The sequence below is a fragment of the Adiantum capillus-veneris genome, chromosome 3, assembly GCF_014529385.1.
Source record: "Adiantum capillus-veneris isolate H3 chromosome 3, ASM1452938v2, whole genome shotgun sequence".
NCBI classification, from domain to species: domain Eukaryota; kingdom Viridiplantae; phylum Streptophyta; class Polypodiopsida; order Polypodiales; family Pteridaceae; genus Adiantum; species Adiantum capillus-veneris.
The window spans coordinates 9,187,165-9,211,722 of NC_140933.1; the positions used below are offsets into that span (position 1 = coordinate 9,187,165).

At 45.4% G+C, this 24,558-nt stretch overlaps 1 long non-coding RNA gene across 1 annotated transcript; it reads right to left on the reverse strand.

The window, feature by feature from the left end:
• Positions 1-23,780, reverse strand: LOC147460481 (uncharacterized). The gene is made up of 3 exons (XR_015187430.1): positions 23,654-23,780; positions 23,432-23,585; positions 1-513 (listed from the first exon to the last, which is right to left on the reverse strand). It is a non-coding gene; the product is annotated as an uncharacterized LOC147460481 (long non-coding RNA).
• Between the last annotated feature and the right edge of the window lie 778 nt (positions 23,781-24,558).

The following is a 24,558-nucleotide window of genomic DNA, read 5'->3' on the forward strand; positions in this document are numbered from 1 at the left end:
TTGGCCCCAAAGACTGGCGCCCCTTTCGATATTTCTTTTTGTATTAATCTGCAACTCAAAGTTCAAGAAGTGGGAGGGGTCTCACTCTCAGACTCTGCATCCTAATGCTCTGCAGAGTGAGAGCCCTACCACTTATTTATTCATTACAAGGGATGCCAAAATCAGAGCCCCAAAAGCCGCCATATTTTTAAAAATAGGTTTCAAAATAAAGCAAAGCCCAAAAGCTTCTAAAAATTTGGCCTTGCCTAGGTTTTCTTGCAAAAAGCAACCTCCATACAGTTTTGCAATTCACGGAGATCCGTACGCTTAGCCTTCAGCATGCTTTTCCGTGAATCCCATCGCAAATCGGGAAAATCCTTACGCTGCTACCATGCAAGCAAGTCAGCGCATTTTTCGGGCCTGTTTTTCGAGAGCGAGATGTGTGTATCTGCTGTCACATGTCTAAGCCATGCCACATCACCAGTTTGTGACATACCCCCCTCTTGAAAGCATTGTAATTGCCCTTGATTACGCCTGCAAAATAGACAAACACCATAAACTGTCTTAGCACATGTACGAATCGACAATCACATCACAGGACATCACTTGACATCACATGACAAATCCCATTCAAAATTCATTCGATCTCAAACCATGATTAATCCGCAACGTATTTAGTAATCGCATCTAGATCCACTAAGAACCTCATAGACGTCCGATAACTAATTCTTATTGCAATCACGTCTATCGAGATCTTTCATACCAAAATGCTGCAATCATTTCGTCTATCAGTTCCTGCACTTAGACAAGTCAAGAATAAATCAGTATCATATTATCGGGAATTCCAGTTCATAAAGTCATACAGCAGAAACTCAATATCCCTGAAACTCAAAAGAGACATCAATGACTTTAGTATCAAAAATCGGGGCAATGTGTTGACAAAGGAGTGCAGTGACTCCTCTCTTGTGCATACCTGCTGCACCAAATTCTGCCCAGCTGAGTTCGAGGTTCAATTTGGAATAGACTATGCTAAACCAAATGCTTCAAGGTAAAGGTTCACAAGCTGAGGAGAATCTGCCAGGTCCTCCTAGTCCATCCACTTCGCATCCAATGTGGGATAGTTCTTGAATTTAACCAAGAACCGCCTTATCATTTTACCTTTTAACTTTCTATCTTTATGTGCCAAAATCTGTTCTGGAACGAGTATCTCCTCGTTTTCCTCAACTTTGGGTTGCTCATATGGCTTCCCACCTCGAGCACATCGCCTTTAAAAGGCTTCAAGAGACTCTTAGGAAAAGCATTGTAAAGTCTCCAAGTATCGGGCAGCTTCACTCGAAAGGAGACATCATTTATCTTTTTGGAAATCTGGAAAGGTCCATAGTATCTCATGCTAAGCTTTGGAAAAAGCCGCTCCTTTCCCTTTTCTCTTTCTCAGGTGTGTCTTCTCAAAAAAGACAGAAAAAGGCAGCACATCTACATCGTCGTGATTTGAAATTAAAGGAGAACGATTGGGTGCTCTTACGCTCTCCAAAGCCTTCCGGACCAAGTCCAAGTCGCTCGTGAACTGGTCGGCTTCAAAAGAAAATCTTATCTTTCATGCTAAGGAAGGGTAGAAGGTAAGGGTGGAACCTTCGTAGCAAATTCAATAATCTCAAATGGCACCTTCCCCACCAAAGAGTTGATCGTGTTATTGTAGGCATATTCCACCAAAGATAAAAACCTTTCCTTATGTAGTCTTTTGATCCAACGAAGAAGACTTTAACAAATCCACTACGACTGAATTTGCAATCTCAGATTGCACATCTGTCTGCGGGTGAAAAGATGACGAGAACTGCAACCGCGTACCAATGTTCTCCTAAATAGCCTTCCAAAACAAACTCGTGATTTTGGGGTCTTTGTCAGAGACAATTGTCTCAGGCATGCCATGTAATTTGAAGATCTGGGCCACAAACAGTCTCGCTAAGTGCTCCGGCTTGACTATTTTCTTCACTGGAATGAAATGAGCTTGCTTGCTAAATCTGTCAATAACAGTCCAGATACCATCGTGCCCACTCTCTGTGGGAGATCAAAAATGAAATCCATTGCAATACCTTGCCAGGGTCGGGTGAGTATGGGTAAAGGCTGTAACAATCCTTGTGCTTTATGCCTGTCAAACCTGACCTTCTGGCATACCAAGCAACTGCGTACAAAATTGTCCAAGTCTCCGCCAAAAGAAGTATCTCTCCACACCTTTCAAGGTGGTAGCAATGTCGCAGTGACCCGTAAAAAGATGGACAGTGGCATTCAGTTAGAATCTTTTCCCTTAACGGCTGTGTAACACACAACATCGTTTTCTTCATCAAGTAGCCATCCCGAATAAAATATCCTGCTACTATCTCCCCATTGCGTACCCGAGTGAAAATATCTGCAAAATCTGTATCTGTGGCATACTGATCAACCATATCCTCGAAGCTCCTATGATGTATCGCAGAAATAGCCAAAACCAACAGCTTTCGAGACAAAGCATCTACCACCAAATTCTTTTGTCCCTGCACAAGGAGATTCTGGAAGTGCAATTGTGACAAGATGTTTGTCTACCTCATCTGCTTTTCCGATAGATGCTTCTGGACAAGAAGTAGCATAAACTTTGGTGGTCTGTAAAGACCGTAAAATTGGCTCCAAGTAGGTAATGTCGCCACTGAGTAAGAGCATGGATAACCGCCAAAAGCTCTTCCTCATATATCTGTGCTGTCAATTCCGGCCTTGGAAACAATCGGCTCTCATAGGCAATGACATGGCCTTCTTGCATTAAGACCGCACCCAGACTATGACCACAAGCATCACAATATACTTCAAATGACTTCTGCAAATCCGGCAAAGTCAAAACTCGTCTTGTAGTCAATTTTTCTTTCAATGTTTGAAAGGCAATCACCTCTGTGGGTCCCCACGAGAAAGGGACTCCTTTTTGTGTCAACATATGCAAAGGGCAAGCAACCTCTGGAAACTTTCTGATGAACCGTCGGTAGTAAGAACATAAGCCCAAGAAGCTTCTAACTCCATGGACATTCTTCAACTCAGACCAATCACGTATAGTCTCAATCTTGGCCGGGTCCATCTGCACTCCTGCCGCTGAGACGATGTCTCCCAAAAAGTGTCTCTGGTAGGAAAAATTCACTCTTCTTTGCGTTGATCATGAACTTGTGATTACGTAATGCCTGAAAGACCTGTAGTAGATGCTCTCTATGCTCTGCCTCATCTTTAAGAAGACAATAATGTCATCAAAGAAAGTGTCAACAAAAGATCGGTTGTCACGTGACACATCCAACCCTATGTGTCTGTGGACAAGCTACAGCACGACAAGGGTTCAATCAATCAAGTCAGTCTAGATTAGAAGTGATCTGGCACTTTTGTGAGTCTATTCGTAGACCGTGCATGCCCAGTCACGTAGTGTAGATGCATATCCTCTGGTTGCACACAACATGATCATAAGCATTTCCATCAGAATCTTTCAGGGGAATTTTCCAGTGCATTTAGCCTATTTTACCTATTTTTGACATTTTTCACTTATTATTTTTAAGTGACTTTTGTTGGAAAGTAGGTAGGCAAATTGAGTAAGCTTGTATATAAGCAAACCTAGACTAGCACTAATTGGCAAAAGAGGCAGCAGGAGCTCCACGCTCAACAAGCACCTTCTCAGCAGAAACCCCTCTAAGAGACCTAGCATTTTTGGAGCAGAGCCATCACCTAGTGTTTTCATCACCAGATCAGCCAGTGATTTACTTTTGCAGATTCTGGCAACAGCAGAACCTTAGATCAGCCTAGCGTTTTGCATTTTGCAGAGCAATCGGTGACAACAACAAAATTTCAGTCCTAGCGTTTTTGGTTTGCAGATCAGCCCTGCGTTTTGCAGCTTTACCGTGACGGAACAATAAGGAACATCAACGTTTTCAGTTTTCAGCAGTTAGCACCCGCAGATAAAGTCCCGAACCTCACAGATCTCACCTTCCTGCAGCAGTACCTCGCCTCACGGTCAGTTTCCGCGAGGTTTACAGTTTCAGCACGTCGTCGTCGCATCGTCATCTACATAATACTTCCTGTGAGGGTTCTTTGGACCAAGGCTAGAGAGCCAAGATCGCTTCTTCTTGAATTATCGAATCGTCTTGTGGGGGTTCTTTGGAGCTCGACTCGAAAGCCAAGATCGGTTCTTCGTGATTGATCGAATCTACAACGAGGTTAGCTTCGCTAGAAAAAGCATCCACTAATACATCATCCTTGTGAAGAATCACATCTTCTTCATGCAAATCATCATGCTTGTGAGAAATCACATCTGGATCATGCAAATCATTATCATTCAAATCATCATGCTTCTCATAATCATGCAAATCTTGTGTATCATGCTTTGGAGAAGAAGAGACTGAGAGAGTCTCCTTTTCCCGAATCCTTTCAATCTTGTCCTGCATATTAGCAATGAGAGATGGAGAATGAGAAATGTCATCTCCATGAAAGACAGTAGGAGAATCACTTTTGGCATTGAGAATTAAAGTGTTAGCCTCAAAATCAATGAGAGCGTTAGTCTCACGGAACCATCGAATGCCCAAAATCATATCACATCCTGAGAGAGAAGAAACAACAAATCTTCTAGTGAAGGCAGTCTTTTGAATTGCAAACAACACATCAAGGCACTCCTCCGTGATGAGAGCGTCCATACCAGGACGAAAGCCAAAGACCTCGATAGGAGATCTCGGACTAACTTCGAGGCTGGCTCTCTCAACAAGAGAGGAACTGATCACATCATGCATACTACCTGGGTCAAACAATATGACGAAACGGGGCCCGACGTACGACCTAATATTTAATGAGAGATTCATCAATGGGAGGGTCTTGAGAAACTTGGGGCACACTCGTGTTATCATTCATTGCATTGACAGAGGAAGTGGGTGCTGTGGGTTCTTTAGATTCATTCGATTCAAGCTTAGGACATGTTCTTTTTATGTGACCCTTAATGTGACAATGAAAACAACGACCTTCCTTAGAATACGTGCTTTGTTCTTCTGACGTGATGTATCCTCCTACAATTCCTTGTGCTACCTTTTCATCTGGAGTAAGCTTAGGTTTAGCAATTGTGTTAGCCTTACCCTTAGATTCATTGGAAGAATTCTTTGATCAGAGACTGTTGGAAGATTGGTTAGAGGAGTTATCATTCTTACCGTTCTTACGGTTCTTACCGTTCTGAGGATTCTGAGAAGTCTGCGAGGTACTTGTGGAAGTCTTGTTCTCCTTGGGCTTTCCCTTATTGTGCTTCATCTCCTTTGCGAGAGCAATCGCTACCGCCTTGTTGAGATCGATTGGATCGAAGACTTCTACATCGAACTTGATATAGTCGTTTAATCCAAAAAGGAATGCCTCTTTGCGTTCATCATCCGACATGCGTAATTGGGTACCTAGCTGCAAAACACGATTAGAAAAAGACATAACCGGCATACCATTTTGCTTGAGAGCGCACCAATCGTCCTTCAATCGTGCGAGGTACTGAGGTGGCATACCATTTTGCTTGAGAGCGCACCAATCGTCCTTCAATCGTACGAGGTACTGAGGTGGCATAAACCGCGTCTTGAGCTTGTCTTGGAAATCAGCCCAATCGAAGGAAAGAGGCATGAATCCGTTGGCTACCTCTAAGTGCACGGCTAGTTGTGCCTCTTGCCATGTGTCGTACCAATTGATGGCATCACCAGCAAGGTACATAGCTGCCGTCAAAGCTTTGCTATTTCCTCTCTTCTTAGTTGTCGCAAAATAAGCATTAAATTGATGCAACCAAGAATGAATAACCGTAGCATCCATCTTACCGTCATACTTACTGAAAGTCAACTTCTCTGTGACTGGATGGTTGGAATCCGCATCATGGCTTGCGCCACTTGATGAACTCCCACGATCTTTGGGTGGTTCGGTCTTCGAGGCTAGCACGTGGGAAATAAATTCTTGAGTGCGTAGCTCCCTTTGAGCTTCCCGCTCGGCATCCCTTTCTGCTTTTCGTTCATTTCGTTCATCGCGCTCGCGTTCGAAAGCAAGGCGATTGGTTTCTTGTTGTGCCAACGCAACGCGATTCGCTTCCAAAGTGACACGAGTCGCTTCTTGTTGTGCCAGCATCATGTCCATCATTGACTTGACCATCAACTCCATAGGAGTTAGTACGACTCGTGGCGTAGATGGCAAAGAGGGAGGGTTGGAAAAATCTCATGGTGGGGAGAATCCTTCGTCGCCTCTCTCATGCTCATCACCTGTATGCGAAGTATCCATTCCGCTTCGGGTGACGACCATGCACTAGGATCTTTGGTTCTTAAGTTCACGAGGAACTTGGGTTCTTGAGGGTCTTGGTTCTTGGGTTCTTGGGTTCTTGAGGTTCATGAGGTTCTTGAGGTGTTCTTTCGCTTGCAAATCGAGTTGGAGAAGGATCTTCTCTTCACCCGAGTTCTACTCTTTTCTGCAGGCGCACCCCTTGGCGGCCTTGCGCTCACACCAAGGTTGCTTTTTCCCACCTCACGTCAATTGGCTGGCCGCTAAGTGCGCAGTCCGCTCTCAATGAGTGAAAAGAGACACAAGGGGAGGCTGGACAAGCCCTTCTTTCTTGGGATTCCTGTCACTCTTCAACAAAACACGACTAGGAATCGGCACGCCCAAGTAAACTTGGGTTCGTGCGACCGCAATAAGCAAAAAAAATTGTTGTGGTTCTTGTGGTTCTTTCCTTGAGTAATGCAGAACACTTCCAAAGCTCTGATACCAATGTAAGGTGCAGCAGAATGAATGTTGTATTTTCTCAAGATTAGTGATCTTTATTGCTCAAGGTTCCTTTTAGTTCTTAGGGAAGGAGAGAGCCTTCCGTCTTATGAAGAGTGCTACGATCATGAACAAAGTGAGTGGATATTGTGCGTGCAAGTGAATGAGACTGAGAGAAGGAGAGAAAAGAGATACGACACCGGAGAGGTTATAAAACCCTCCTCCGAAGGCCCCACTCTCGGCGGCGAGAGTGGTCTGACTTTGATTGCACAAAGGCGTACAATGATAATGCATGGACTGATGAAAATGGGGGCTATGTCGGTGACGGCGACGATGACTTTAGGGCTGTTTTTGGTCTTCTTCTATCTGCTGTCCAAAAGGGGGAAAATGCTGAGGTTCTGGGTGGTCTTGGGGGTGCTCCTCATGGCTGAAAATCCCTGGTTTGGCCAGGGGATTTAAGGCTGACAGAAAACGCTGATCAAGCACTGCTTAGCTGCGTTTTTGTAGTTGTGGTCGTAGGCTGAAAACGCTGAGGATCTGCAAGTCAAGGGCTGCGTTTTATAGGCTGAATTCCCCGCTGTAAATACTGTCAATGGCCGTTTTTCAAGGGGCTGAAAGCTGATGTAAAACGCTGGTTCTGTTGAGGGTTTGCGATCCCAAAAACGCTGGGCTTTGGGGGCTGCCTGAAGGGGGAAAACGCAAGGGGATGGAGCTTGTAGGCGATGGCTGAAGCTTGGGAGAAAACGCCAAAGGGAAGGAGTGGATGGCGAGGCTAAGTGCTGGGGATGGCTCACCAAGGGAGGACTTGGTGAGGTCTTGTTGAGAGAGGGAGGGAGCACCTGCTGCTTGGGGAAGCCTGTTGTGCTCTTTGCTCATCTGCCCTATTGTGCTAACTTGGGTTTGCTTATATATTAACTTACCCAATTTGCCCTACTGAGTACCCAACAAAACTTAATAAATAAGTGAAAAATGTCAAAAATAGGGAAAAATGGGATAAAGTCACTTGAAAATTTCCCAAACTGACTCTGATGGAATCTGATGGAAATGCTTATGCTTATGTTGTGTGCAACCAGAGGATATGCATCTACACTACGTGACTGGGCATGCACAGTCTACGAATAGACTCACAAAAGTGCCAGATCACTTCTAATCTAAACCGACTGGACTGACGGGAACCCTGCTATGGTGTAGCTTGTCCACGGACACATAGGGTTGGATGTGTCACGTGACAAGTTCGGTAGCAGTACATCACTTTGAAAAGGATATGTTGTCACGTGACAACATCCAACCCTATGTGTCCGTGGACAAGCTACAGCACGACAAGGGTTCAATCAGTCAAGTCAGTCAAGATTAGAAGTGATCTGGCACTTTTGTGAGTCTATTCGTAGACCGTGCATGCCCAATCACTTAGTGTAGATGCATATCCTCTGGTTGCACACAACATTATCATAAGCATTCCCGCAAAATCCTTCAGGGGAATTTTCCAATGCATTTAGCCTATTTAACCTATTTTTGACACGTTTCACTTATTATTTCTAAGTGACTTTTGTTGGAAAGTAGGTAGAACAAATTGAGTAAGTTTGTATATAAGCAAACATAGACTAGCACTAATTGGCAGAAGAGGGAGCAGGAGCTCCACGCTCAACAGGCACCTTCTCAGCAGAACCTCCCCTAAGAGACCTAGCGTTTTTGGAGCAGAGCCATCACCTAGCGTTTTCATCACCAGATCAGCCAGCGATTTGCTTTTGCAGATTCCGGCGACAGCAGAACCTTAGATCAGCCTAGCGTTTTGCATTTTGCAGAGCAACTGACGACAACACAGAATTTCAGCCCTAGCGTTTTTGGTTTGCAGATCAGCCCCGGCGTTTTGCAGCTTTACCGCGACGGAACAACAAGGAACATCAGCGTTTTCAGTTTTCAGCAGTTAGCACCCGCAGATAAAGTCCCGAACCTCGCAGACCTCACCTTCCCGCAGTAGTACCTCGCCGCATGGTCAGTTTCCGCAAGGTTTACAGTTTCAGCCCGAAAAACGCAGATTTCAGCATCTGCGTTTTCAGCGCGTCGTCGCATCGTCGTCATCGACATCGTCATTGACATAGAGTCAGAATTCAGCAGATAGAAGATTTGCAGATTTCAGCCCATAGCGTTTTTGGACAGCAGATAAAAGATTACAGATTTCAGCCCTTAAGTCGGTTTCGCCATCACCGCCGTCATCGCCGACATAGCCTAGACTTGCATGAGTCACATGCATTCAGTTTGTATCAGCTTGTGCAATCATAAGTAGACCACTCTCGTTGACGAGAGTGGGGCCTTCGGAGGAGGGTTTTACAACGTCTCTGGTGTCGTATTCTCTTCTCTCTCCATCTCTCAGTCTCATACACTTGCACGCACAGTGTCCATTCACTTTGTTTGTGATCATAGCACTCTCTCATTAAGAACGGAAGGCTCTACCTTCCATAAGAACAAAAGGAACCTTGAGCACAGTTCGGAGCACTCATCTTGAGCAAAGCGCAAACATTCATTCCGCTGCACGTAACATCTGTACTCTCTGAAAATCCTGTCCATCATTCAGTTAAAGGTCGTTGGAGCATTGGTAAGCCCAAAAGGCATCACCAAAAACTTGAATAAACCGAAAGTCGTCAAAAAGTTGCCTTGTAGACATCTCTCGGCGCGATTCAGATCTGATGATTGCTCTTCAATTCGATCCTACAAAAACAAGAGGATCCCTGTAGTCGGTCTAGAATATCATCGATCCTAGAAATCGGAAACCTGTTCTTGATGGTGATTTGGTTGAGAGCTCTATAATCAATGCACATTCTCCAAGATCCGTCTTTCTTCAAAACCAACAACACCGGAGAGCAGTAAGGTGAAGTACTCGGCTAGATAAGACCCTTTTCCAAGAGATCTTTCACTTGGTTCATAATCTCTTCATTTTGGGCTCGGCTCACACGGTAAGGTGGTCGGTTCGGTGGTGTGCTTCTTGGTATTAGATCAATGGTATGATCCTCAGGACGAGATGGTGGCAACTCACCTGGCAGGCCCTATGAAAAGCAATCGGCATGAGTGTGGAGAAAATCCTGGCGTTCTTTATCAAGGTCAAAACATATTCGACCTTCAATCATCATTCAGTTTTCTCCAAAAAATCAAGGAAAGAAGCTGAATGTCATCAAGTACAATCTTTGTGCCCTTCATTTGTTAAAGTCGCTTTCTCAACCCGATAGTTAACCATGGCATTGTTCTTTTGGTACCAAGGGATTTTAAGGAGGACGTTACAACCTCCCAAGGGCATTACGTAGAAGTCCTTGTGCCCTAAACACCCCTAACATTACAAACGAAGTTTGCCAATGATCGATATAATGGCATCATCCCGTCCGAGTGCCGCTAGAACTACCTCCGCCTGTGGCCTCAACCTTGTCGGGCGTAATTCCAAATCAAGCCGCCAATTCAAGTGAAAAGAAGTTGGCCTTCGCTCCTCCATCAAAGAAAAATGAGGGCTTCCTGATCTTTCACTTTGCCCTAAGTGCGGCAAAGTTTTGTACTTTCGTTCATTTGATTCGGTTCGGGCCCCACGCAATGTGGTACCAGTTCTGCTTTCATCTACCTTTTTTGCCACATTCCTCTGCTGCTCTAGAACTCTCTAGCCTGCCGCTAGTCTGTTCTTGCTGTGCCTTTTTGGGGCACTTTGCGGAGATGTGCCCATGTTGCCCGCATCCAAAACACTTCCCCTCTTTGAGATAGATAGCCCTTTCTCTAAGAGTCTGGTGGGGACATGTATCTTTCTTTTTTCTTCGGAACTCTTGCTCTTTCTACTTCCATTTTTTAGACGTCTCCCGGTTCTCTGAGTCAAGATCTCATCAGTGGGGTAAGTCAGATTAACCGAGTGTATGGCAAAACCCCGTTCGCATGACCCATCAATTCTTGAATAGAATTCGACTTTTGTTCCAAGCAGTAGTCTCGGATCTCTGTAGGAAGTCCGCAGCAAAACCGCTCAATCTGTTCTTTAAATGAGACCTTCTTAAATGAAGAAGCTGGTAGAAAAGAGCTTCATATCTCTCGCAATCAGTGTCCAAAGAATATCCCTTGGTCATCCGAAGATGATTCCAAGCGGTTCGTAGCCAAGAAGAAATTAAAAGCCTTTTGAATTTCAACCATTTAACCGGAGCTTCCTTTCTCAGTAGAAGAGTGGACCACCATGTTCGAGCATCTCTGAACCCAGAAAAGGATTCAAATCGACTGTCCACCTTCTTTAAATTCTCTTTCTTGCTTTTATCTTCGAGGAAGTCATATTAGTTGGCTTTATAAAAAAGCTTCTTCTTTGCATAAAGTTTGTGATTGTCGGAGTCCGAACTATCTGAACACGAGTTCTTTATAGAACTGTCAAAAACTGGGCGAAACTTAGGCTTCTTTGCCGTTTTCTTGCCCTTTCCGAAGCTTTGCTCCCCCCTTTTTTTTTTTGGCTTCGCTTGTCCATGTCTTTTTGCGAGTACAGGTTCTGCTTTTCTGCACTCGTCTGTCTTTTTACTCCCTATCTGAGAGGAGAAGCAATGGCCGCACGCCATCTCGGGTCCTTGGAGTACTTAATCAATCTGTTCACACATATGTCAATCTGCAGTTGACGTTTGTACTTCTTTTCTGGCAAATTTGTCCAAAAAAAGTTTAACCAAATCTTCATTCTTTTCTTCAGTTCCCATGCCAGATCTTCAACTTTTCTTTGTCTTCCCACTGAGAGGGATTCTTAATGGCTTTATGCCTTGTAAGACAGTGCGATGAAGACCGGAGCGTGCCCGATGCGCGATGTATGAAGGGTGGGAGTGGCTAATAAGTCTCAAAAGCTGTGTGCGCTGCAAAAATGGATCAGATCCTCCGTAGAAGAAGAATCTTTTTGTGCTCTGATACCATTGTAACAAACTTGGACACTCTGCAAGTCAAGATTCTACCGCGACACGGCAGAGATTCACTTCAAAACAATTCACAGTTCACAATTGATTCGACACGGCCCGGCGGAGTTCCGTGCCTAGAGATATTGGCCCCAAAGACTGGCGCCCCTTTCAGTATTTCTTTGTGTATTAATCTACAACTCAAAGTACAAGGAGTGGGAGGGGCTCACTCTCAGACTTTGCGTCCAGATGCTCTGCAGAGTGGGAGTCCTACCCACTTATTTATTCATTACAAGGGATGCCAAAAGCAGAGCCCCAAAAGCTGCCATACTTTTAAAAATAGGTTCAAAATAAAGCAAAGCCAAAATGTCACGTGACACATCCAACCCTCTGTGTCCGTGGACAAGCTACAGCATGATCAGGGTTCAGTTCAGTCAGTCCAGTCAATCCAGATTAGAAGTGATCTGGCACTTTTTATGAGTATATTCGTAGACCGTGCATGCCCATTCGCTTAGCATAGATGCATATCCTCTGGTTGCACACAGCATGATCATCAATATTCCCATCAGAATCCATCAGATTTGATGGATTCTATCAGGGGAATTTTCCAGTGCATTTTAGCCTATTTTCCCTATTTTTGACATTTTTCACTTATTAATTTAAGTGACTTTCCAACAAAAGTAGGTAGGGCAATTTTGCTAAGTTTGTATATAAGCAAACTAGAGCTAGCACTATTTGGCAGAAGAGGCAACAGGAGCCAAGCTCAGCAGGCATCTTCTCAAGCAAGACCTTGGTGGCAGTTTCCTTCCCCAAGCAAAGGACCCCCCTTCCCTAGCGTTTCTACATCAGATACCCATCGCCAACAACAGTTCAGCCTAGCGTTTTCCAGCAAGAAGGTCATCGCCCTAGCAAGCATCAGATCTAGCGTTTTTTGACAAGCTCCCTAGCGTTTTGGAAACCTGCAAATCTAGCGTTTTTGGAGCATAACAACCTAGCGTTTTTGGATTTCAGCCTCAGCCTTGCAGACCCGGTACATGCAGTGATTGCATCCCTAAAGGGCCATCAAGAGAAGCCCCTAAAAGTAGCAGATTTAGCCCCAGTAAGACCTCAGTTTTCAGCCATTAAACCTGCAGATTTTCAGCGTCAAAGACCCACAGAAAAGAGCCCCCGAATCAGTGTTTTTGACTCAATCACAGATTTCAGCCCATAGCGTTTTTGGACAGCAGTAGAAAGATTGCAGATTTCAGCCCTTAGGTCGACCTCGTCATCACCATCGTCATCGTCGACATAGCCTAGACTTGCATCAGTCTCGTGCGTACCGTTTGTACCAGTTTGTGCAATCATAAGTAGACCACTCTCGCCGACGAGAGTGGGGCCTTCGGAGGAGGGTTTTACGTCTCTGGTGTCGTATTCTCTTCTCTATCTCTCAGTCTCATGCACTTTCACGCACAGTGTCCATTCACTTTGTTTGTGATCATAGCACTCTCTCATTAAGAACGGAAGGCTCTCCCTTCCATAAGAACAAAAGGAACCTTGAGCGCAGTTCGGAGCACTCATCTTGAGCAAAGCGCAAACATTCATTCTGTTGCACTTAACATTCGTGTCAGAGCTTTGGCAGTGTTCTGTATCACTCAAGGAAAGAACCACAAGAATCACAATAATTTTTTTTGCTTGTTGCGGTCGCACGAACCCAAGTTCGCTTGGGCGTGTCAATTCCTAATCGTGTTTTTGAAGAGTGACAGGAATCCCATGAAAGAAGGGCTTGTCCAGCCTCCCCTTGTGTCTCTTTTCACTCGTTGAGAGCGGACCGTGCACTTTGCGGCCGGCCAATCGACGTGAGGTGGAAAAAAGCAACCTTAGTGTGAGCGCAAGGCCGCCAAGGGGTGCGCCCGCAGAAAGGAGTAGAACTCGGGTGAAGAGAAGATCCTTCTCAAACACGGTTTGCAAGCGAAAGAAAACCTCAAGAACCCAAGAACCCAAGTTCCTCGTGAACTTAAGAACCCAAGAACCCAAGTTCCTCGTGAACTTCAGAACCCAAGAACCCACGACTTCAGAATGGTCATCACTCGAAGCGGAATGGATACTTCGCTTGGAGGTGATGAGCATGAGAGAGGCGAAGAAGAATTTTCCTCACTAGGAGGTTTTCCCGACCCTCCCCCTTTCCAAACTACGACAAGGATTGCACTAACTCCTATGAAGGAGTTGCCCCAATTGTTTATGGATAGGAAGTTCGACTACGAAGAAAGAAGGGCAGCCATAGATCGTGACTACGAAGAAAGAAGGGCAGCCATAGATCGTGAATTCGATGCAAGAATGGAAGCCATAGAGGGTCAGTACAACTTGGAAGAAAAAGAAAGTGAAGCCAAATTTGATCGAGAGAACAAAGCAAGACAAGCAAAATTTGATCGCGAGAACAAAGCCCTCAAAGAAAAGAGCGACCAACACATGAAAGAGTTCTTGCGACTTTTTTCTCAAGCACCGATGCAAGAGATTCGGGAAAAGGAGACTCTCTAAGTCTCTTCTTCTCCAAAGCATGATACACAGGATTTGCATGATGGTTTGAATGATAATGATGAGCATGATGATTTGAATGACAATGACAAGCATGATGAGTTGCATGAAGATGATGTGATTGTTCACAAGGATGATGTGTTAGTGGATGCTTTTTCTAGCGAAGCTAACCTCGTTGTAGATTCGATCAATGACGAAGAACCGATCTTGGCTTTCGAATCGAGGTCCAAAGAACCCCCACAAGACAATTCAATCTTTCAAGAAGAAGCGATCTTGGCTCTCGAGCCTAGGTCCAAGGAACCCTCACAGGAAGTCTTATGCGTTCGCATGATTGATACGCACGCATTGTTCGAGTGTTTCATTCGTGATCGTTTCCTGTATTTTAGTCAGCATCTTTATGTGATCCCTTTTCCTAGGCATGACATGTTGTACATTGAGCACGCTTCACTCATGAATGAGCACGAATGTATGCGAATTGTTCATGAAAAGCTGAAAAGTATGCATTCAAGGACGTCACATTCCATGTCTCTTCCTTGGCATGACACATTTGTAGAACGAGCACATGAAAGTATGAGCACCAAGCATGGGCATTTCCGTTGTGAATTGCCACAGTTGATTGCTTTAAATCAGAAGAAAAAGATTCGATCTCATTGTTTGCGTGTGTGTGGTGAACGGGTTAGCACTCCGTCTCTTTGTTCATCTACATTGCATGCACAGTCTTTGAGGAAGACAAGATTTTTTCCACTCACTTTACATGGAATGGGTATGTTCATGGTTTTGTGTTGGAAATGGTTTCAGGAATTTTCAGCCATGGAGATTCTTGAAGAAGAAAGAAGCATGACTAAAGACGAAAAGGAGCCATTGAAGACTTTGTGTCGCTTTCGGCACGGCCCAAAGAAGCAAGCGTTGCAGAGCTTTATGAAGTTCAAGTACCCCACGACCCACACATCAGAGTGGGCCGGCGAAGAGTACCTTCCAGGATTCCAGATGCTATTGGCAGTCTCTCTCGACGCCATACAATTCGGTACCAGTACCTCACTTTGAAAAGGAGGGGATGTCACGTGACACATCCAACCCTATGTGTCCGTGGACAAGCTACAGCATGATCAGGGTTCAGTTCAGTCAATCCAGTCAGTCTAGATTAGAAGTGATCTGGCACTTTTTGTGACTCTATTCGTAGACCGTGCATGGCCAGTCACTTAGCATAGATACATATCCTCTGGTTGCACACAGCATGATCATCAATACTCCCATTAGAATCCATCAAATTCTATCAGGGGAATTTTCCAGTGCATTTAGCCTATTTTCCCTATTTTTGATATTTTTCACTTATTAATTTAAGTGACTTTCCAACAAAAGTAGGTAGGGTAATTTTGCTAAGTTTGTATATAAGCAAACTAGAGCTAGCACTATTTGGCAGAAGAGGCAACATGAGCCAAGCTCAGCAGGCATCTTCTCAAGCAAGACCTTGGTGGCAGTTTCCTTCCCCAAGCAAAGGACCCCCCTTCCCTAGCGTTTCTGCATTAGATACCCATCGCCAACAACAGTTCAGCCTAGCGTTTTCCAGCAAGAAGGTCATCGCCCTAGCAAGCATCAGATATAGAGTTTTTTGACAAGCTCCCTAGCGTTTTGGAAACCTGCAAATCTAGCGTTTTTGGAGCATAACAGCCTGGCGTTTTTGGACTTCAGCCTCAGCCTTGCAGACCCGGTCCATGCAGAGTGGGGCCTTCAGAGGAGGGTTTTACAACGTCTCTGGTGTCGTATTCTCTTCTCTATCTCTCAGTCTCATGCACTTTCACTCACAATGTCCATTCACTTTGTTTGTGATCATAGCACTCTCTCATTAAGAACGGAAGTCTCTCCCTTCCATAAGAACAAAAGGAACCTTGAGCACAGTTCGAAGCACTCATCTTGAGCAAAGCGCAAACATTCATTCCGCTGCACCTAACACCAAAAGCTTCTAAAAATTTGGCCTTGCGTAGGTTTTCTTGCAAAAAGCAACCTCCATACAGTTCCGCAATTCACGGAGATCCGTACACTCAGCCTTCAGCCCGGTTTTCCACGAATCCCGCCACAAATCACGAAAATCCGTACGCTGCTGCCACGTCAACAGGTCAACGCATTTTTCGGGCCTGTTTTTCGAGAGCGGGATGTGTGTGTGTATTTGCTGTCACATGTCCAGGCCATGCCACGTCACCCGTTTGTGACAAAGATACAGAGCTAGAAAATATTGCTCAATAGGCCCCAGAAACGCAACCGTCAAAGAATGCAGCCCCTTGATGCCAAAAACACAAGCATAAACGGTGGATGGGAGGGAGAGAAGAGGGGGTGGGGAGTGTTGCTGGGATAGGAGGATTAGATTTGATGACTAGGTGTCAAGGCAAGCCTACATTGCAGAAAACGCGAGGGGTTAGGTAAAAGAAATTAATGCCCCAAAAAGGCGCCAAGGGAAGGGTGATGACAGAGAGGGTTGCCAACCCATAACCAAAAGCTTGTGTGCGTATGTAGAAGCCTATAAGCAAGAGAGAAGCAAGGTTGCAACGAAGACATTTGAACCTTCAATCTTCTACCACGAGGGCAAAGATGGCGATGGGATTTGCTTTGGTGATGCAAACGAGACCAATATCGTTACTATCACGTGACACATCCAACCCTATGTGTCCGTGGACAAGCTACAACATAACAGGGTTCAGTCAGTCCAGTCAATCTAGATTAGAAGTGATCTGGCACTTTTGTGAGTCTATTCGTAGACCGTGCATGCCCAGTCACTTAGTGTAGATGCATATCCTCTGGTTGCACACAGCTTGATCACCAGAATTCCCACCAGAATCCATCAGAATCAGATAGGGGAATTTTCCGATGCATTTAGCCTATTTTCCCTATTTTTGACATTTTTCACTTATTATTTTTAAGTGACTTTCCAACAAAAATTGGTAGGGCAATTTTGCTAAGTTAATATATAAGCAAACCCAAGTTAGCACTAAATGGCAGAAGAGGCAGCAGGAGCTCCCCGCTCAACAGGCATCTTCTCAGCAAGAACCTGCAGTACCCCCCAAGCCTGGCGTTTTCCTCTCCCATTGCCTTGGTGTTTTTGGTCTTCATCATCGCCTACACTCAGCCCTAGCGTTTGTGCATATCGCCAACACCTCCCCATGATCCTTGGCGTTTCCCAGTTGCAGTCATCGCCAGATTTCCAGACTGCCTAGCATTTTTGCTAGCGACACCCAGATCTGCCAGCGTTTTCTATTTTCAGCCATTGATGCCGCAGATAGCCGGTGTTTTCAGCATGCAAGGATAGCAGTAGATTCAGCCCTAGAGAACTGCAGATACACCCCATTTTCAGCCCTCAAAAACGCAGCCAAAACAGTCATTTTCAGCCACCGAAAACAGTCCCAGATTTTCAGCCATAACGTGTTTATGGACAGCAGTTAGAAGACCACCGATTTCAGCCCTAAGGTCGTCGTCGTCGTCCCCGTCGTCGTCACCGGCATAGTCCCAAGTTGCATCAGTCCATTGCATCGTCATTGTACCATTTGTGCAATCATAAGTAGACCACTCTCGCCGACGAGAGGGGGGCCTTCGGAGGAGGGTTTTACGTCGTCTCTGGTGCATAGTTACCCGGAACGCGGAACGGGAACGTCAACGGGATCCCCGCGGAACGGGGGAACGGCTAGGGGTCCGGAACGGGAACGTCGCGGAACGGGAGGTATAAAAAACACCCAAATAGTGCAATTTTTAGCTCCTTGTGTTTAAATACAAGGAGTATTAGAGTGCTTTGACTCTAATACTCACAAAAAACTTGTTTTGAAGACCATTCAACCTTGCTATGACTAGATGATGAGAGAGAGAGAGAGAGAGAGTGAGATGGAGAGGGAGAGATTTGAGAGAGTGGGAGGGAGAGGAAGAGAGCTTGAAGGCTTGAAGCCTTGAGCCTTGAGAGAGTGAGTCTTGAGAGGGAGAGATCTTGAGAGTGAGAGGGAGAGAGCTTGAGCCTTGAGGATTAGCTTGTGAAGAGAAAGGGGGAGGGGGGTGCATTTTATGAGTCCTTGAGGCCTTGCACACTTTCAAAAGAAGCCCAAACATTTACTTCAATTTTTTCAATTTTTGCCAAGTTTGTTTGTAGCCGTTGGCCGTTCCAGGGGCATTCCGGAACGGTCCGGGGGCGTTTCGGAACGTTCCGGAACGGCCGTTCCGGTTTGCAGTGGCCACTCGGAACGTCAGACATTCCGGGACGTTCCGGAACGTTCGGGAAGGGAACTGCCCCCCGGAACGCCGGAACAGGGGCTAGGGGGCGTTCCCCGGTAACTATGCTCTGGTGTCGTATCTCTCTTCTCTCTCTATCTCTCAATCTCATACACTTGCACGCACAGTGTCCATTCACTTTGTTTGTGATCATAGCATTCTCTCATTAAGAACGGAAGGCTCTACCTTCCACAAGAACTAAAAGAAACCTTGAGCACAGTTCGGAGCACTCATCTTGAGCAAAGCGCAAACATTCCGCTGCACCTTACGTTGGTATCAGAGCTTTGGCAGTGTTCTGTACCACTCAAGGAAAGAATCATAAGAATCACAAGGATTTTTTTGCTTGTTGCGGTCGCACGAACCCAAGTTCACTTGGGCGTGTCGATTCCTAATCGTGTTTTTTGAAGAGTGACAGGAATCCCAAGAAAGAAGGGCTTGTCCAGCCTCCCCTTGTGTCTCTTTTCACTCATTGAGAGCGGACCGTGCACTTAGCGGCCAACCAATCGACGTGAGGTGGGAAAAAGCAACCTTGGTGTGAGCGCAAGGCCGCCAAGGGGTGCGCCCGCAGAAAGGAGAAGAACTCGGGTGAAGAGAAGATCCTTCTCAAACACGGTTTGCAAGCGAAAGAAAACCTCAAGAACCTCAAGATCCTCAAGAACCCAAGAACCCAAGACCCTCAAGAACCCAAGTTCCTCGTGAACTTAAGGACCAAAGATCATAGTGCATGGTCGTCACCCGAAGCGGAATGGATACTTCGCATACAGGTGATGAGCATGAGAGAGGCGACAAAGATTTTTCCCCACCAAGAGATTTTTTTGACCCTCCCCCTTCGCCATCTACGCCACGAGTTGTACTAACTCCTATGGAGATGATGGTCAAGTCGATGTTGGACATGATGGCACAACAACAAGAAACGAATCGAGTTGTGTTGGCACAGCTCGTAAGCAAAGCAGAACAACAAGAAGCTAAGGACCGTGAGCAAGCAGCGAAAGACCGTGAGCGCGACGAAAGAAACGCAAGACTTGCCGCACAACAAGAAGACAATCGCCTTGCTTTAGAACGCGAGCACGACGCACGCAAAGAAAGAAAACAACAAAGAAAGGCGAAAGAGGCAGCACGAAGCGCGGCCTTGGAGATCGAGCGAGAGGCTCAAAGAGAACTACGAACTCAAGAATTGGTTCGACAGGCACTTGCCTCGAAGACCGAACCACCCAAAGATCGTGGGAGTTCATCAAGTGGCGCAAGCCACGAGGCGGATTCCAACCATCCAGTCACAGAGAAGTTTGACTTTCAGTAAGTATGACGGTAAGATGGATGCTACGGTTATTCATTCTTGGTTGCATCAATTTAATGCTTATTTTGCGACAACTAAGAAGACAAGAAATAGCAAAGTTTTGACGGCAGCTATGTACCTTGCCGGTGATGCCATCAATTGGTACCACGCATGGCAAGAGGCACAGTTAGCCGCGCACCTAGAGGAAGCCGACGAATGCACGCCCCTCTCTTTTAGTTGGGCTGATTTCCAAGACAAGCTCAAGGCGCGGTTTATGCCACCTCAGTACCTCGCACGATTGAAAGACGATTGGCATGCTCTCAAGCAAAATGGTATGCCAGTCATGTCTTTTTCTAATCGTGTTTTGCAGCTAAGCACTCAATTACGAAAATCGGATGATGAGCGCAAAGAGGCTTTTCTCTTTGGATTGGACGAGTATATCAAGTACGATGTCGAGATGCTCGATCCAATCGATCTCAACAAGGCGGTAGCGATTGCTCTCGCACGGGAGATGAAGCACAACAAGGGAAAGCCTAAGGAGAACAGGACTTCCACAAGTACCTCGCAGACTTCTCAGAACCCTCAGAACAGTAAGAACGGTAAGAATGGTAACTCTTCTAACCAATCTTCCAACAGTCTCTCAGAAAAGAATTCTTCCAATGAAGTTAAGGGTAAGGCTAACACAATTGCTAAACCTAAGCTTACTCCAGATGAAAAGGTAGCACAAGGAATTGTAGGAGGATACATCACGTCGGAAGAGCAAAGCACTTATTCTAAGGAAGGTCGTTGTTTTCATTGTCACATTAAAGGTCACATAAAAAGAACATGTCCTAAGCTTGAATCGAATGAATCTAAAGAATCCACAGAACCCACTTCCTCTGTCAATGCATGACTCTAGACGAAGTTGAAGCAAGGAAGGAGATTCAAAAGATTTTGTCGCTTTCGGCGCGGCCCAAAGAAGCAAGCATTGCAGACCTTTATGAAGTTCAAGTACCGCACAACCCACACATCAGAGTGGGCCGGCGAAGAGTCCCTTCCAAGATTCCGGATGCTATTGGCGATCTCCCTCGACGCCATACAGTTCGGTACCAATACCTCACTTTGAAAAGGAGGGGATGTCACGTGACACATCCAACCCTATGCGTCCGTGGACAAGCTACAGCATAACAGGGTTCAGTCAGTCCAGTCAGTCTAGATTAGAAGTGATCTGGCACTTTTGTGAGTCTATTCGTAGACCGTGAATGCCCAGTCACTTAGTATAGATGCATATCCTCTGGTTGCACACAGCTTGATCACCAGAATTCCCACCAGAATCCATCAGAATCAGATAGGGGAATTTTCCGATGCATTTAGCCTATTTTCCCTATTTTTGACATTTTTCACTTATTATTTTTAAGTGACTTTCCAACAAAAATTGGTAGGGCAATTTTGCTAAGTTAATATATAAGCAAACCCAAGTTAGCACTAAATGGCAGAAGAGGCAGCAGGAGCTCCCCGCTCAACAGGCATCTTCTCAGCAAGAACCTGCAGTACCCCCCAAGCCTGGCGTTTTCCTCTCCCATTGCCTTGGCGTTTTTGGTCTTCATCATCGCCTACACTCAGCCCTAGCGTTTGTGCATATCGCCAACACCTCCCCATGATCCTTGGCGTTTCCCAGTTGCAGTCATCGCCAGATTTCCAGACTGCCTAGCATTTTTGCTAGCGACACCCAGATCTGCCAGCGTTTTCTATTTTCAGCCATTGATGCCGCAGATAGCCGGTGTTTTCAGCATGCAAGGATAGCAGTAGATTCAGCCCTAGAGAACTGCAGATACACCCCATTTTCAGCCCTCAAAAACGCAGCCAAAACAGTCATTTTCAGCCACCGAAAACAGTCCCAGATTTTCAGCCATAACGTGTTTATGGACAGCAGTTAGAAGACCACCGATTTCAGCCCTAAGGTCGTCGTCGTCGTCACCGGCATAGTCCCAAGTTGCATCAGTCCATTGCATCGTCATTGTACCATTTGTGCAATCATAAGTAGACCACTCTCACCAAAGGCACACCTCGACTTTGTGTGAGACCAAAATCAAAAGGCTCCTCATATGGCATCAATCACCCAACATGGGAAGAGTGATTTTTTGCATGTGTTCTTTGTGGCAACAGATTGTCCGGCATACCTCACGGCATATTGAAGTGGTGCACCATATAATTATGTTAATATACCACGTTAATGTGCCCGAAAGATAGATCTTTATCATGTTTATCCCTTGGAGGGTTTATGATGATATGGTGAAGTAGCTTCTCAGAGAGGAAATTCTAGGGCTGATTTGGATGGCTGAATTTGCTTATCTAATGGGATGTTCACTAAGGGTGAAAGTGCTACTGAAACTGACCTTTCTTGCAATGGATCAATTCTCTAAGGGAAGGCAATGGGTGTAGGCTAATGTGAAGGCTCGCCTAAAGGCATCATCATGTTGGTGTCCATGGCGATAGTGCCAATTAGGACCTGCATCGCGAGAGAACGAAGCTTGGCAAGAGCATGGAGCTTATAAAGACCATCAAAGAAGAAGGCCCCTTTCACTACCTTTCCAGTCTCCTTACCCCGAATATAGAGACATAGTGCTTATCCAATACTACCTATTTCCCAAACTTGCATATTTTAGGCAGAAAGAGGAGATGGAAACCAAGCTCAAGATAAAAAATCACTTGGGTGGAGTGTACACCTCCCTTACCATCAAGGATAAGTTTCAAGATCCTTTCCCCAAGTATAGAGAGTTAAGACTTGTCTCAAAAAGTCTCATAAGCCACGAAGGGACCCGCTTATCCTTGCACCTAAAGGAGTTACTATCGGTGACCCTATTCCGTCTCACCCAGACGGCATTATGATAGCAGTGCAACCCAACACATGGCCCCTAGATTAGGTCTTATTGTAGCCAAAACACTCAATGATGAAGCTTCGGAAGTGTTAAGGATACTTCATAAGGTAGTGCCTTTTCTCACCAAGATTGTTGCAATGTCTCTTGGGCTCAAAGAGATTAAAACTCTGCCTAAGAACGTTGTGGCCCGGAAGAGGTTGCTGGTGCAGCAAGGCGCAGCTATCACCACAACATAGAGTCACGAGTTGTGGGGGTTGTGGTTGAGGTCTAAGTGGTGCCGGAGGGACCATTAAGCATCCATGGTCTCACCGTTACGTCCAGAGTCATGTCAATCCTGTTGATCAAGAACTTGGGAAAGTAACACATCCCAAAAGATGATCGTTAACCTCCATGAGGTTATGATAGAGGTATAGAACACAGAACAAATGGCCGGAACCTATGAAAGCAAGGCAATGGCCATGTCGTCCTCCACGAGATGTCCCCTTTCCTAGTTGATCCGATCTCAGAGTATGTCTATTTTGGTGATATAAGAGAAACACACAATTGTAATTTGCTACTAGCTTGTCCCACATGTGTTTTGAAAGGAAAGTATGTGAGAAATGTTTTGTTTAAATGTACACTGCGTTTTCCTGAATTCAGCCCTTTTTTCTTTTTTTTGTCCTGCCAAGCCTATGTGATCCGGTCTCAAGGCAATTCACTTCTTTTTCTTTTGCTTTTCCCAAAAAGTCTTCTTTTCTCCTTCTAAAAACTCTCTTTCTCTCTCTAACACACACAAACACCCACGGAGTCTCTTTCTCTTCCATCTTTTTCTAAAAGCTCTCTCTCTCTCTCTCTCTCTCTCTCTCTCTCTCTCTCTCTCACACACACACACATATACATGCACAAACACACACGTCCCTCTTTCTTTGTCTTACACTAGCACACAGAAAAAGGATTCTTACATCGTAGTGTTTGAGTGGCACATTCGTCCAGTGGTTCTGAAATTCCCAGACTCTCAGCTCATTCCGATGTTCCGCACTGTTTTGAAGCTCTTTGGTTGTAGCAAAAGCGGCATCGCGAAGCATCAACCTCATGTGGTCGTTAGGGTAGTCCATACTGCCACAGCAACTCGGCAGAGTTGTTAAAAGAAACGGCAGGGGTGCGGGAGGGAGCAGAATTCTTACCTTGCTTGCATGCGGGAGGCTATGCCAACAACGGGGAGTCTAGTAGAGCCCCGAGCTAAGAATCATTTAAATTTTTTTTAAGACTGTGTTGTCCCTCCCTCCTTCTCTCCCTTGAGTCTCCACTTATATTAGAGCCCAAGCTAAATATTTATTTTTGTTTACAAATATCTGAAAATTTTAAGATATTGTTGTAGCTAGCTCTCTCTCTCTCTCTCTCTCTCTCTCTCTCTCTCTCTCTCTCTCTCTCTCTCAGCGGAGTGTCAGATGCTTAAGAGGATTATCAACGGCCATTGCTAGCACCATTAGTATCAAGCAAGGTTGTCCACTCTCTCTGACCCTCTTCGGGCTCTACATTGATAAGCTCATGGACTACTTACTACGAGCTGGGGAGAGGGCATTGATCTCGCAAGTACCTCAGTGCATACTATGCTTTATGTTGATGACATTCTCTTGATTTCAGAGTGGCAGGAGGACTTATAGCGGCATCTTGGGGCATTATATGAGTTTTTTGTATATCGAGGACTGACAGTGAACCTTGAGGAGAGGGCGTTGATCTCGCAAGTACCTCAGTGCATACTATGCTTTATGCTGATGACATTCTCTTGATTTCAGAGTGGCAGGAGGACTTATAGCGGCATCTTGGGGCGTTATATGAGTTTTTTGTATATCGAGGACTGACAGTGAACCTTGGGAAGACCAAGGGCATGATCTTTCACACTTCCAAATCAATAAGGAGGGCATCCATCTTCACAAACGTAGGAGGGTAGATTGAGGTTGTGGAGTCCTATGTATACTTGGGAATTACCTTTAGCAACAAACTAGGGCCCTTTTCCATGAGACATGCAACCACTGACACACTCACATGAGGTTATTAAACTTTGTCCATGCTAGAGCGGAGGTGCATC